A 15,924-nucleotide genomic window follows, 5' to 3' on the forward strand; every position below is an offset into this window, starting at 1 on the left:
GAACAAAGTGGTACCGTCCACCTACCATCAATGTTTTAAATACTTTGAAGATGGGGTTCAAAAAAAGGTAATTGCTGATGATGAACCTTTCACCTAGACAGAAGCGCACTTTGCTGATACAAAATTCTACTTAAAGAATTATGTCTCAAAAGAAGTCAAAGTTGATAACACGATACCAATCAGAAAGGCTGATATCACAAAAAAGGTTGATGTAGCACCTGATAATGCAAGGGTCATGATTGAAAAGAATAAAACGCTTTTAGATATGAATAAAATACTTAAGACAAGTGAGGCATCTTCAAATAAGAGAGAGATTCCTATTTCTCACTATGTCCCAAAGACAAAAAAGGTCAAGATCCCACCCTCTGAGTTACAAAGTAGCAAATTGACATTTCCTATCAAGCAAATTAATGTAATCAAATCACCTTAAAAAATAATAGAAGGATTTGTCAGACCATCAAATCATGATTCATATGAATCACTTCCTAAAAAGCATACAAATGAGGGTTTTTATCCAAATGCATATAAGTTATTGGTGAAAGCATGATACAATCCCAATGAATCTTTTAAAGTAGGGAAGCTTCCAAATAAAGTTATTGACAAGGCAAATCATGGCCTAAATCCAACTCAAAAGATGATGATTGAGAGAGGGTATGTTGTCAAGCAATCGCGTGAAGGCTTGGGTTACAAACAATCGTCGCCAGTTGGAATCTATATAAATAGGATGAACATCAACTACATTACCCCTGTGGAAGAACCTATGATGTTCAACAAGAAGCCTTATGTGTTTGATCGACTTAGTGGCATGACTCCTAACATTTCTGCATTTGATCGGCTAATCAAATCAACTCTAAAAACTTCAGTGTTTGATCCATTGGGACCAATGAATAAGAAATACAAGCGCCAAAGAAATTATAAAATAATGGAAGAACAGGTACATGCTCGAGAGCATAATTCACCCAAGAATTGCCCCAGTTTGAATCCTTCTAGAATGAGGCGAGAAACAAAACTTGTAGTTTTATGTGGAGATGTCCTGAGAGAAAAAACTGATACCATAGGTCACACTAGGGAGTTAGATGAAGATGAAGAAAGTGTGAGATTATCAAATCACATCACAATTTGTGATGAGGAAAGTACTTTACTATATGCAAAAATTGAGAATGGGTTTGTTGATATTCATGCATGCCATCACATATCTTTTAACGATGGTGATCCTCAAGAAGATGAGGATGCTGAAGATGCGCCACCTGAACTCAAGGAAGGGATAAATAATATTGTTGATGCATTGAAGGAAACAAATCTTGGGGTTGATAATGATATAAGGCCTACATATGTAAGTGTTTCACTGGATGACGATGAAGAGAAGAAACATATTGAGCTGCTTATGAAATTTAGGAATGTATTTGCTTGGAGTTATAAAGATATGTCAGGATTAGACCCTAAAGTTGTAGTTCATCATCTTGCTGTGAAATGAGGCACTCGTCCTATTAAACAAGCTCAACGTCGTTTTAAACCTAAACTGGTTTCTTTGATTAAAACTAAAGTTAACAAGCTCATTAAAGTAGGTTTCATTAGTAAAGTCAAATATCCTACATGAATTTCAAGCATTGTACATGTAAGAAAGAAAAATGGTCAAATACGAGTTTGTGTTGATTTTAGTGATCTTAATAATGCATTCCCTAAGGATGAGTTCCATTCCCTGAGCTTATGATTGATGCCACAACTAGATAAGAGACAATGTCTTTCATGGATGGTTCATCTGGATACAACAAAATTCGCATGGCACCAAGGGATGAAGAACTTACTGCGTTTTGCACTTCTAAAGGTATATATTGCTACAAAGTAATGCCTTTTGGTTTAAAAAATGTTGGGGCTACTTATCAATGAGCCATGCAGAATATCTTTGATGACATGCCTCATAAAACTGTTGAGTGTTATATTGATGACTTAGTGGTGAAATCGAGGAAGAATGATGACCACTTGCAAGATTTGAGAATGGTGTTCGAACAACTTCGAAGATACCAACTCAAAATAAACCCGTTAAAATGTTCCTTTGAAGTTACTTTGGGAAAGTTTCTCGATTTTATTATTCGACATCGATGAAGATTGACCAAGATAAGATAGATGCTATTTTGAAGATTTATGAGCCAAAAAATATTCATGAGTTAAAAAGCTAACAGGGAAAATTAGCATACCTTAGGAGGTTTATCTCAAATTTAGCTGGGGATGTCAACCGTTCAGTCGCCTTATGAAGAAAGATGTTCCTTTTGAATGGAACCAAGCTTGTACCAATATTTTTGAGAACATAAAGTCTTATTTGATGAAGCCTCCAGTACTTGTAGCTCCTATACCTAGAAAACCATTGATTTTATATATTGCAGCACAAGAAAGGTCAGTAGGAGCACTTCTCGCACAAAAAAATAATAAAGGGAAAGAAAACGCCCTATATTACTTGAGTAGGATAATGACACACAACGAGATCAAATATTCACCTATTGAGAAGTTATGTCTAGCACTCGTATTCTCGATTCAAAAGATGAAGAATTTCTTTCAGGTTCATATTATACAACTTGTCTCTAAAGTGAATCCTATCAAGTTTTTCATATCCAAACCTATCTTAAGTGATCGACTAGCAAGGTGGTACCACCAATTTCAACAATTTAAAATTGTGTATATATCTCAGAAAGCAGTAAAAGGACAAGTGCTAGCAGATTTCTTGGCCAATCATCCAATTCTGAATGATTGGGAGTTATCTGATGAATTGCCTGACGAAGACGCAATGCTAGTGGAAATTCAGCCACATTGAAAGATGTATTTTAACGGTGCTTCACATCGTGAAGGAGCCGGTGCTTGAGTGGTATTTGTCACTTCCCATGGAGAAGTTTTTCCATACTACTTCACTCTAATACAACACTGCTCCAATAATGTTGTTGAGTATCAAACACTCTTACTTGGGCTTGAAATGACTATTGATATGAAATAATTGCAACTACAAAATTTTGGGGATTCCAAGTTGGTGATCAATCAAGTCTTGGGTAATTATGAAGTAAAAAAGCCTGAGTTACTCCCATACTGCAATTATGCTCAAAAGATGATAGGGTGGCTTGGAGAGGTGACTATTCAACATGTCCCTAGAAAGGAAAATAAGAAGGCTGATCCTTGGCAGCTTTAGCTTCTGCATTAGTATCGCCTGATGAAATGCAAGTTGTGGTTTGCCAAAGATGGATAACTCTGCCTCCAGATAAGCATGAAGAAGAATTTCGACATGTTATCGCCACTTCAGAGGCTGAAATTGAAGATTGGCGACAATCAATAATAGATTACTTGTGTTATGGAATATTGCCAGAAAATCTTCAAAGAAGGACAGAAATCCGACGACGAGCCCTTCATTTTGTTTATTATAAAAATATACTTTACAGGCGGTCGTTCGATGGAGTTCTTTTATGATGTTTGGGGGCAGATGAATCTACTCAAGCTATGTGAGTATGTGAGCGCATCAATCTGGGCCAAAACTTTATTTTCACATAAAAAGGATGGGATATGACTGGCAAACCATGGTGAAATATTGTCTGGATTACATCCGAAGATGTAAAGCTTGCCAATTTCATGCAAATTTTATACATCAACCCCCAGAAGTATTGCACCCAATTATTGCCTCATGGCCATTTGAAGCTTGGGGTTTGGATGTTGTTGGACCATTGCGTAAGTCCTCTGGTGGACATTTGTACATCCTGGTTGCAACTAAATACTTCTCAAAATGGGCAAAAGTTGTTTCTCTTAGATAAGTGAAGAAAGAGAATGTCGCTAACTTCATTTGAGTCAATATTATCTACCGTTTTGATATTCCTTAATACATAATGATAGATAATGGCAACCCATTTGATAACAAATTAATAACGAAGATATGTGATCTTTTTGGCTTCAAGCAACACAATTTCTCTATGTATTATGCGGCTGCTAAAGGTCTCGCTGAAGCATTTAACAAGAGACTCTGTGACTTGTTGAAGAAAGTTGTTTTCAAGTCTAAGAGAGATTGGCATGAAAGAATCGAAGAGGCTCTTTGGGTATATAGGACTATGTATCGCACGCCAACACAAGTGACTCCCTATTCTTTTGTTTATGGAGTTGAAGCAGTCCTTCCACTTGAGTGTCAAATCCCATCATTGCACCTTGCCATTCAAGAAGGACTCACTAATGAAGAAAATGCTCGGTTACACCTTGAAGAATTGGAGGCTCTTAATGAAAAAAGACTAGAGGCCCAATAAAGTCTAGAATGTTATCAAGCTCGTCTAGCTCGATCTTTTAATAAAAAGGTTCGTCTTAGATGCTTCCAAGTGGGTGATCAAGTTCTTATTGTAAGAAGGCCTATTATAACTTCTCGTTGGTCTGGAAGAAAGTTCTCTGGTAAATGGGATGGACCATATATGGTACAAGAAGTATACTCAAGTGGCGCTTACAAACTAGTTGATTCAGAAGGATTGTGCATTGGCCCCATTAATGGAAAGTTCATAAAGAGATACTATATTTGAAGAAAAGAAACACACTCCTTAAGGTACGAGTATAAACTACATGTTACTCTTGGCCCACAAGAGTATAAACTGTGCATGACATAAAAAAAAAAAATCCGCTAGGTTGAAAATTTTAAAAGAGGCGGCCTAGGAAAAAGTTAGGACACAAAAAAATAAAAAATAAAAATAAAAAAATAACTCTTTCAAAACTACGTTATGACTTGACCCTCTTCACTGAGGTACGTAGGCGCTTGGAATTACATTCTGAGTTCAGTCGTATCAGTATTCAAAAAACACATAGTTTCATTTGACCCTATTCGCCGAGGTCCATGGTGCTTAGAGTTACATCTTAAGTTTAGTATCATAAGTTCAAAAGAAATGGGGCACGCTATTATTTGAGCAATACAATGTTCTTGTAAATTGTCATATATAATGTGTGAATTAGAGAAGGCCAATCAGGACAGTATTTGAATTGACTTCAAAGAAATATTCGTACAAATCTGTAAAGCTATTAGTTTTGATTATTGTACATGTTGTAGTTCTATGAATCTTCTTTTTGGCTTCTCTACGCTAAGATATGAGTATTTTAATAAGATCATGCGTATATGAATCTGTCAGATTTTCTGCATGTGAAATTCATTTTTGAAGTTTGTTTAAAATGATCGTGAGGGACTTGAGCTATAAATTTTGGATATGTTTTAGATTAAGAAGTTTGGTTTCTGCTAAATTAAGTCTCTCCTGGCTTTGGTGCTCTCATACAATGATATATCTCTCGTACTATTGAAACACACAAAGTGATAAACAACGATGTTTAGGAAAAAATCCAAGCTTAATGCGATTATGTAAATGCATCAATATGAGTAAATAACTCTTGAAGCTAAAACGTAAAAGAAATACTTAAAGAAATATGTAATATAATGCAATCAAAAGGATTTCTAAAAGAGTGATAACTAATCTATCAGAATGCTAAAAAAATGTTTTATTAGCTCTTAAATTAGTAATTCAATAATCATGGTCATGAATTTCAATAATGAACGATTATATTCTTTAAGCAATAACTATACCTAATCTAGATGGTGGAAAGTATTTACAAACCGCATAAAGTCTTTGTCTTAGACGGTATAAAGTCTTTGGGATTGGACTATGGGATGCATTTGACTCATACGGTGTAAACTCTTTGCCACAAATCATGTAAAGTCTTTGCCTTAGAGGGTGTAAAGTCTTTGGATTGGACTATGGGATGCCTTTCACTCAAACGGTGTAAAGTCTTTGCCACAAATCATGTAAAGTATTTGCCTCAGATGGTGTAAAGTCTTTGCCTTGGATGGTGTAAAGTTTTTGGCTTGGACTATGGGATGCCTTTGACTCAGACGGTGTAAAGTCTTTGCCACAAATCATATAAAGTCTTTGCCTCAAATGGTGTAAAGTCTTTAGCTTGAATTATGTGATGTCTTTGACTCAGACGGTGTAAAGTCTTTGCCACAAATCATATGAAGTCTTTGCCTCAGATGGTGTAAAGTCTTTGGCTTGGACTATGTGATGCCTTTGAATCAGACGGTGTAAAGTCTTTACCACAAATCATATGAAGTCTTTGCCTCAGATGGTGTTAAGTCTTTGGCTTGGACTATGTGATGCCTTTGACTCAGACGGTGTGAAGTCTTTGGCTTAGACTATGTGATGCATTTGATTCAATCAGTGTAAAGTCTTCGTCAATGATAATATAAAATTATTGGCACAAATAATGCAGCACATTTGACTCCAATAGAATAAAAATTTATTGTATATGAAGTAATATTTTTCACTTGCAAAAAAAATGACTTAAACCAAAAAAGTGTACCTCGTATCTTGATGAACTCAAGAGTGTATGCAAAAAAGAGCATCAAAATGGTCAATGTCAATGATAAAAATAAATTAAAGGAGAGAGTCTATTTATAGGCAAATATTGAGGGAGTCCTTCTCCCAAAGTAACTATAATTACTTTTTGGTTAGGACTCTAGTGGAATGGTACAGATTTATTCTCTCCAAATCATAATTGGTTGTGAAATTGTAAAAAATTGGGCTATCTGTATTCTAAAAGGAGTGTGTCCTTTCTAAATTCTAATTGAATTATTATTATTATTATTATTATTATTATTATTATTATTATTATTATATTTATTATTTATTATTTATTATTTTTTTTGTTAGAAAATGCATACCCTTTATTTTGTTGATCTTTATCCTATTCTAATTGTTCAAATCTAGTAAAATAAATTGGCCACGTGATCAAGTTTCAATTGGAGTCTCATTACTTACTCCAACTATGTCACTCTAATTGGAGGAACGTATTAATTTAATATCTTCATGGTGCATATTAAATTGCACGACATACTATTATTGTTTAGTTAATACTTCAATTCCAGTCTTTTTATGAAATACTTCGACAAGACTTGAAGTAGGGGGCATTTGTAAACATTAGAATTATATTGGATTTAAATCCGTAAATTAATTTAGACTATATTAAATTTAAGAAAATAGTTCAAATAATGTGGCAATCCAAGTCAAATAAATGATCCACTAAAAGCACACCATGTGTCAAAGTTATGTGTCAATCCAAGTCAAATTAAATGAGCTACTAAAATCACACCACGTGTAAAGTTATATAACACTCTAAGTCAAATTAAATGAGCCATTAGAATCATGCCATGTGCCAAAATTATGTGGAGATCCAAATCAAATTAAATAAACCACTAAAATCATGCCACGTGTTGAAGCTATGTGGCAATCTAAGTCAAATTAAATGAGCCACTAAAATAATGTCATGTGTATATGTGACATGTTCTGACCAATCAAATTAAAGCTCTTCACCAAAGAAATCTGATTGGTGAGTTCTAACCAATCAATCAAATCACACCCTCATATCACTCTCTACAACTATATATAGGGGTCCTCATTATTCTCAAAAGGGGGTTATAAAAGAACAAGAAGCAAGAAGAGAGCTCATGGATTAAAGGCCACAACTTTTCTACAAAGCTACGAAATTCAAGTAATCAAATTCAAACTCAAGTTCAAGATCAAGAACGAAGGAAAATATCAATAAGTTCAAGATCAAGTTACTTGTTCATATTTATTATTCGTCATAACCATACAAATGTTTGTGACGAATAATTCAAATCCAAATTTGAAGATGAAGATTCAAGATCAAGCTATTCAAGCCCTTGACTCTAAATCAAATTTAAGTTCAACATATTCCATATTATTTGAAAAATCAGAGGATTATCATAGAAATTGTAACACGCACTATATTTTGAAATCAAATATTACTCGTGTTACTCTAATTTTCTGGTCTTGATTATTTATTTTTTCTCGGCTCAAAAATTTATTGTTTACAAATTTTGGCACGCCTAGTGGGACCAAATCCCCTTCATCTCTTCTCTCACAAATCAAATATGCAAATCTGAAGCCATAAAATTGCAAGGATGGAAGAATGAATACTTCAAGCCTCGTCTTTGAGCTTCATCTAGTCTACGCTTCGACAAGCCATGAAGTAGAGGGCATTTGTTGACATCAAAATTTTGTAGGACTCTACAAGACGAGTCATATTTCAGTTAGGGTTTTTTGGAGGTCACTCTACCCTAAACCCTAATTCATGTCTATATAAAGGTATTATATTCACTTGAAAAGATATCTCGAAAATTTCACAAATTAATGAAATATTCATAAAGAGATTAAAATATATCAAACTCTTCTTGATAATCAAATACTTGAAGAAGATTTATAAATCCTTTCATAGAGATCAAGTTCAAATCATCCTGGCTAGTTCAATAAATACGCTACTAAAGATCCTCGAATCACGGAGAAATCCACAGAGAAGAATCAAGGGAGGAACAGAATTGTACCCACATTATTTATCGGCATAATATTTTTTGTTTCTTTATATTTTATTTGTGATTGTAATTTATTTTTCATCATTTTAAAATTTGTTGCAAATAGGGTGTATATTGATACTTCAAAATTTTTAAAAAGTTTTCTCTCCCTTTTTAAATTTTAAATTTCTCCCTTCATCATTTTTCATTGCGCCCTTTTTTTTTTTGGTTCTTATTTTTATAATATGTTGCAACATGTTAGCAATACATGTTAACAATTTGTTGCAACATGTGTCATTAGAATTAAATTTTAAATTGTCAAATCTATTTAATAATTAATACTTGAATTACTTTTTTAAAATTTTGAATTTTTTTTATCATCTTTAATAAAAAAATTTAGAAAATAAATGAAACAAATAAAATTAAAACGAACAGAATATAAAGATTAATTTATTCGTACTTTCTTGAATAGTGGGGAAGGAGTCATGTTGCTGTCAAAATGGCGGCGAATTCTGGTATGGTCGCCAGTTTTTGGCATAATTATGTTGTGCGGAAATGATTGATTCATTTCATGTAGACCCATTCTTTTCTTTTTTTGCAAAATAACTTGGAACATACAATTCCTAGTTTTAAAAGAGTCTGGCCAACTTCCCACATTTTGTATGATTTAACAACTTTTCCTCGTGAATTTTTCTCTTGATTTTCTCTTCTGTTTTTTTGTTGTATTAAGTTTATCCTTAGTTAATAATTGAGTTTAGATCTATCCCTATTCATCACAAATCTTTCTTTGTTTAGAATTTTTTATTTGGTGTTTGATAGTTATATTAAAGTTCGACCTTCAAATAAATTTTCATTCTGAAAGCTCTAATTAAAAATGAAGAAATCTCAATCGTTCCACAATATTTCAGATCATTTTTTCCCTATTAACTACCGATAAAGGCTTTTCAATATTTAGGCTATTTTTCACAAGGAAAAGTGATTAAATTTATCCTTCACTTTTGCAAAATGATCTAAAATTGTCCCCGCACGTAAAGAAATGGTCCAAATTTCAATTTTCTCAATCTTCATCCCCCGTTCTTCTAGATTATAACAATAGATTTTGTCCACTTACAAAAACAAATAACAAAAATGACATAAATAGAAATAACAAACAAAAATTCCGTACAAAATCATTTTCATCTTTATTACTATTTTTTTCAGTGATTATTTTACCTCACTAAAAGTTTATCGGCCATCAACTACTATAGCCCCATTTTAATTGCCACAATATTATTGAAACAGCTATAATTAGAAGCTGAATAATGTATATCTGAGTTTATTTTGGTATTAGGTGGTCGATATAGAGCTCTCCATTGATAGATAATCTGAAAAGAATTATTAGTAATGGAGTTATGTCAATAGTGTTTTGATAAATGTGGGAATCCGACTATTTAGTGGTGCAATATTATTCTATTCTTTGAGCTTATTTGAGGTTTCAAGGCGGTTAATTTGAGCTTAAAGATGTAGTAATTGGTGTTTTATGAATGTTGAAGAATGTGACTGAGAGAAGTACTGAAAATATGGCGTAAATTATTGGTTTCGTTTATCAACTATTAATAGGCTTAAAAGCATATTTTTACTTGACTAATTAAATTTAGATACACTTCTGATCTGCCACATGACATAACAAGTGGTCTCAAATTTTTATAAGAGCATAAAATTTTTAATAAAAAATCGAGAGAAGTGTTGAAAACACTTTTAAATTTGAAGTGTTTTTAACATGAATAAGAAAAAATGTCTGATTTTTTTATTGTCCGACTTTTTAGTTCTAGCATTTGTTATATACTCTTAATGACGTGTCCTTATTAAAATGATAGGACATATTCAATATTAAAAGATTTTTAGATAAAAGTTTTTTTTTTTGTTATATACATATTTAGTTTATAATCATTACAAACCTATAGGTTCTTAGTAGTGTTGACAAAGAAGAAGAAGCCGGTTAAAAGAATCAAAAGCTTCTTGTGATATTCTTAAATTGCGTATGGAACAAAGGAATTAAGTATAATTTTCGACAAATAGAATGATATATTGAATTTAAGTCACAATATGAGCTCAAATTAAGACACCTAAAGGAAACGAAGGAAGAATAATTCGACAAATGACTTGATATATTGCAATCAAGTCCTAATATGTAATTATTCTTCCTTCTTTTTCCTCAATGAATATTAAAAACATGACCTTAATTAATTTGTTCATGGAAAATTAAAAGATTACTGAAATAGGGACAAACATAAGTAAATGTACAATTTGTGAATCTCATAGATGAATCATTGATTGAATGGCAATAGAACAGCAAGAGAGAAAGCTCTGTCAATTATATTACCACAACATTGGAATTTTTATTTAAGGCTTATAACATGCATGTAAAACAAAATTAATCCAAAATGGGAGCAACGATGTTCCTAATTGGTTGGTAGTATTTATTATTATATGAACATATATAGATGAACACATTAATGTATTTCATTTTATTAAAATTATTCCTAGGTCCCTGGCTTTATTCAATTGCACATGCATATATACATATTGCATCAAACTAAAACATGGTATCCTTATCTTGATAGCCTCTATTTCTTCATGTAGAATTGTCAGCTAAGGTGGAATAATCGCCTAATCAACGAATATATATCATTTCCATTTCCCACTATTTTGTAGATAAGTGACAAAAGAGTGATAAATAAAACCTACCCTACAAGTTACTACTATACGAAGCGTCTAGAACCACGTAGCAGTTGGTCAACATGTCTGCTTTTAGTTAGGATATTTTTGGATTTTTTTATATATTTTTTTAATATGTTATATATTTAAAATTACGTAAAAAGAATATAAATCACAATAATGATAACTTAAAATATTTAAAAGACATATAAAAAAAAATTGATTGACTTTCAAAATTCATTACCATATAATTAAATTGAGTAAAGAGGAAATAACATTTATTATTTGAAATTGACATAATAAGTACTTTAAATCACAATTAAAACAACTTAAAAATTTAAAGATATATAAAATATTTTGGTTTGACTCTTCAAATTCTATCAGTTGCACATAAATTGGGACAGGGGAAATTACATATATTATTTAAAAATTAAGTAAAAAGAATTATAAATCACAATAATTAACAGCTTAAAATATCTAAAAATTACATAATATTTTTTATTGACTTTCCAAATCTTATTTGTGTCACGTAAATTGAGACAACAAAATAACATACTCTCTTTTTCCATCTTTACTTGTTTACTATGCTAAAAATAAATTGTCCAACAATACTTGTTCAATTTATGAAATCAAAAAATAATTTTAACTTAGTTTCTAATTTACCCTTATCATTATCACTAATTAGTAGTCATTTTTCTATTATATTTTTCAAGAAATTATATTTATTATATTCAAAAGATGATAGAATAAAATTATCCATATATAAAAAATATTGTTAGAGGGAGGAAGTATATTGAACTCATAATGACACGGCCTTAAATATCTAGTAACACCAAAATTATTCATGTTTTACTTTTTTATTTTTTTCTCTTTTTGGATGGTGAAGAATGAATATGCGTAGTTTTTCCGTGTGACATTGAACTTTATATTTTGTCGATTGTTAGGGACGGAGATTATCTGGCCTGAATTAACAACAAATTCCACACACAACCATTAATTTCTCACCTCTTGTGTCCAAGTGTAGTGCGGTGATATATATTCCCATAAAAAGAATGGAAAATTGTTGAGAAAAAATTGAAAAATTTTCTATTAAAAGGAGAGATTCGAATTCTTAATGATTTTTTTATGGATACATATAATCGCTCAATACATGTATACTTTATCAAATATATAAATTTTTAATTAAATATATATATACATTTTTATTAGATACATATTTTAATCATCATCTCTTTTCTTTTTTCCTTCGTCTCTTTCTCCTCTTCGGTCAGAAATCGCCGTCTCCGTGAAAATTTTACTAAACCAGCAAAGGAACATATCTGCAGGTCATGGCATTGATAAACTGAAACTTTACTCCACAAATCAGTGTAGAAGCATTCTAGCGGTCATGATGATGATAGACTTAATCTTTACTCCAACAAACCAGTGAGAAGGCGTTCTGTCAGCCATGACGTTGACAAACTGAAACTTTGGTGGACCTTGTTGCTTGGACCATTCTGCTGGCCATGGATGTTGATGCTATAAAAATAGCATGGAAAGGAAAGGATTAGGAAAGAATGGACTAATTTGGAGTGGAGTAAATTAGAGAGATAATTAAGTGGATAGGACTCTATTTTAAATTATTTTTAAGGAGTGATATGTTTTAATACATCTGATTCTAAATTTAGTACATAATTAATAAATAGTTTTTCTTTGGAAAAAGACATAAATTTTCTCTTGAACTTAGCTCGAAAAGTCAGTTACACGTTTAAACTATTATGATAATCTATTACACATTTTTACTCCTTAAAGTGAATTTAATACCACACTGAGACGTACAACACCACTCTCACAATATGTGGTGTATTACACTCGTTGCCACATCAGCGCTACATCAGTATCATGTCAAAAATTATAATTCTTTTATATTTTTTTTGTTTTCTATTCTTTATTAATTAATTTTTTTTTGTTAACTATATTTTACGCTAATTAAATCCTAATTACTTATTAAAATTCTCAGAATACCACTCATCCGAACCCCCCCTCCCCCTCCAGCCCCAATTGTCTTCTCCACCAAAATCAAACTCACCCCCTTCGTCTTCTCGGCCATATCCAAGGACTCTCTATTTTTTCTAATCAAAATATATTAAATGTTCTTGCCTATACATTAAATTCGCTTGAATTTGAATAATTTGAGTGAACGAAAATTCCTATTCCATATTTAGGGCTGGGCATTCAGTAATTCAGTTCGGTTTTGATTTTTCCGATTTTCGATTTATGTATTTGTTGTATCGAACACTGATCCAAATCAATTCGATTCGATTTTTTGTAATTCAATCCGGTTCAATTTATTAAATTCGGTTTTTTATGTTATAGACCTGCTTAATGAGCTTTTTAAAATTTTAAATTATATGATATTTTTACAAGTATTATGGGTACTATATTATATATTGGTAACTCGTATCATGAAAAAAAAACTCTTAAAAATTAAAATTACTTACTTTTAACTATATTTTATTATGTGGTATTAATTTGTTGTTCCCTACAGGTTAACTAAGTGATCCTCTGTGTTGATATAACTAACCGTAGATGATGTGCATGTGTTGTACTATTGTTTGAAGAACAAACTTTTTTATGTGCTGCACTAACAAGCTAAGAACAATTCAGTCAAGAATTTGAAGAACAAACTTTTTTAACCTGTAGGAAGAAAATGAAAAAATAAATTGTACAGTGCGAAAATTACGGTTAAACCAAAATATCTAAATATTAAAATTGTGTCACTGAATATCGAATTGAAAAATTAAAATTACAAAACATATGAATCGAAAATCGAATTGGAATATCGAAATCAAAAAATCAAAATATTGAAATTTTTTAATTCGATTCAATATTTTGATTTTTTGATACTTATACGAGCCTTATACATATCTAAAGTGGAGTAGCAAGAAATTTGAGGAAGGTTTGACCAGACAAAATGAAGAAATTTATCTGAACTTACGTGATACGTGTCAATTCACATGGGGACTGATTAGAGCAGTAAATAGAGAATGGAATCTATGAAAAACGATGAAAAGGGAATTTGAGGGAATTATGTTCTAAAAGGAATCTGAGGGTTAAACTAGCAAGTAACAAGATTTTGTTTTTTCACTTTGAGGTTGTGATGAAATATAAAAATTGTGGTAAAAAATAAAGACCGAAGAAGAAAATAATAGATGGGGGTGTGAAGAAGAAGATGCACGGAGGGGGGGTGGTTTTTGATTTTTTAATTTGTTTAATTTAAATTTAATTTGACGCGCTATATTTCTATTTTATTTTTTGTTAGAGTAAATAAATTTATTTTTAAATAATAAAATATGTAATAAATCACAGTTTAAACGTGTGACAGTTTTTTTTGAGAGGAATGTATGCTTTTAGCCAGGAGTTAAATATTTGAGTGCCCAATAGAATTGAGTCTTGTTAAAGTCAAAATATCAACGTGGCATGAATATGCTTTAAGCATAATAATTAGCCTGGGCTAAGTTGGTTTGACCAACTTAGAGCCCATTTGGATGGGCTTTTAAGTTGGTCAAACCAATTTATAAGTCTTTTTTAGTTTATTGTGGTATTTGTCTAACTCTAACTTTAAGCCATAAAGTTTCTAAAGTCAGTTAAAAATGAAAAGTTAGGATTCCTAACTTTTTTTTCTAAGTACTTAAAACCATTTTCTTTGACTATATAAATTATTTTTATATCCCTTATATTTTAATTAAATTCCCAAACTACCATTTTTATTCGTTTAACCCTAAAATTCACATTATTTTCCTCATTTCTTCGGCATAAGCACTTTTATCCAAACACTCAACTGCTTATTTATAAAAATATCTTTTAGCACTTTAAAGTTCTAAAAGCATTTCATACATAAAAGTTACTTTTTTTAAGCTCATCTAAATGAGCTCTTATAAGTCCTTTTTAGCTTATTGCGGTGTTTGCCTAATACTAACTTTAATCTATAAAGTTCTTAAAGTCAGACAAAAATGAAAAGTTAGGATTCCTAACTTTTTTTTTCTAAGTGCTTAAAGCCATTTTTTTACCATAGAAATTACTTTTATATCCCTTATATTTTAACTAAATTCCCAAACTACCCTTTTTATTCTTTTAACCCTAAAATTCACATTATTTTCCTCATTTCTTCGGCATAAGCACTTTTATTCAAACACTCAACTGCTTATTTATAAAAATATCTTTCAGCACTTCAAAGTTCTAAAAGCACTTCATACATAAAAATTACTTTTTTAAGCTCATCCAAACGGGCTCAATAACGGATTTAAAAGTGAGCTAAGATACATCGTAAACCGTGACCTAATTCAATGGCTCTTCCTTATTTATTGCAACAGCCTTCAAAACGACCTGAGCTTAGCCTCGTATATACATTTTGGAGAGTAATAATTTTTTATTAATAGTAGAGCAGTATTTTATACTTGATCAATGTTTTAAAAATACTTAAGAAAATAAATATTTTTAATTTCTATTATATTACGTTAAAACAAAAGAACTATAAGGAGCATTAGATCCCTAATGTACATTGTTATGTATTACTATATTATTGTCTATTACTATATGCTTTGAAGTCAAATTTAATTGGGTCGAGGCGGTACTAAAAAAAGGTAATGAAATATATGTTGAGAATCGGTTTTCGTCGTTAAACAAAATTAAAAGGAAAATATTAATTGAAACTGTTGTAAACATAGAGTATGTGTTTAATATTCGCTCTTATCTTTTTAGAATAGATATTAAAAGACAGTGTTCACGTTATTGAGAGTGACAGTCTAATAATTTAATGCGTGCAAGCCAGAATAAGGGTGTGTTTGGTAGAACGGAAATATTTTCCTAAAATAAGTGGATTTTTTATTCATTTG

This window comes from Solanum dulcamara, chromosome 9 (genome assembly GCF_947179165.1).
Source record: "Solanum dulcamara chromosome 9, daSolDulc1.2, whole genome shotgun sequence".
Classification (NCBI taxonomy): Eukaryota; Viridiplantae; Streptophyta; class Magnoliopsida; order Solanales; family Solanaceae; genus Solanum; species Solanum dulcamara.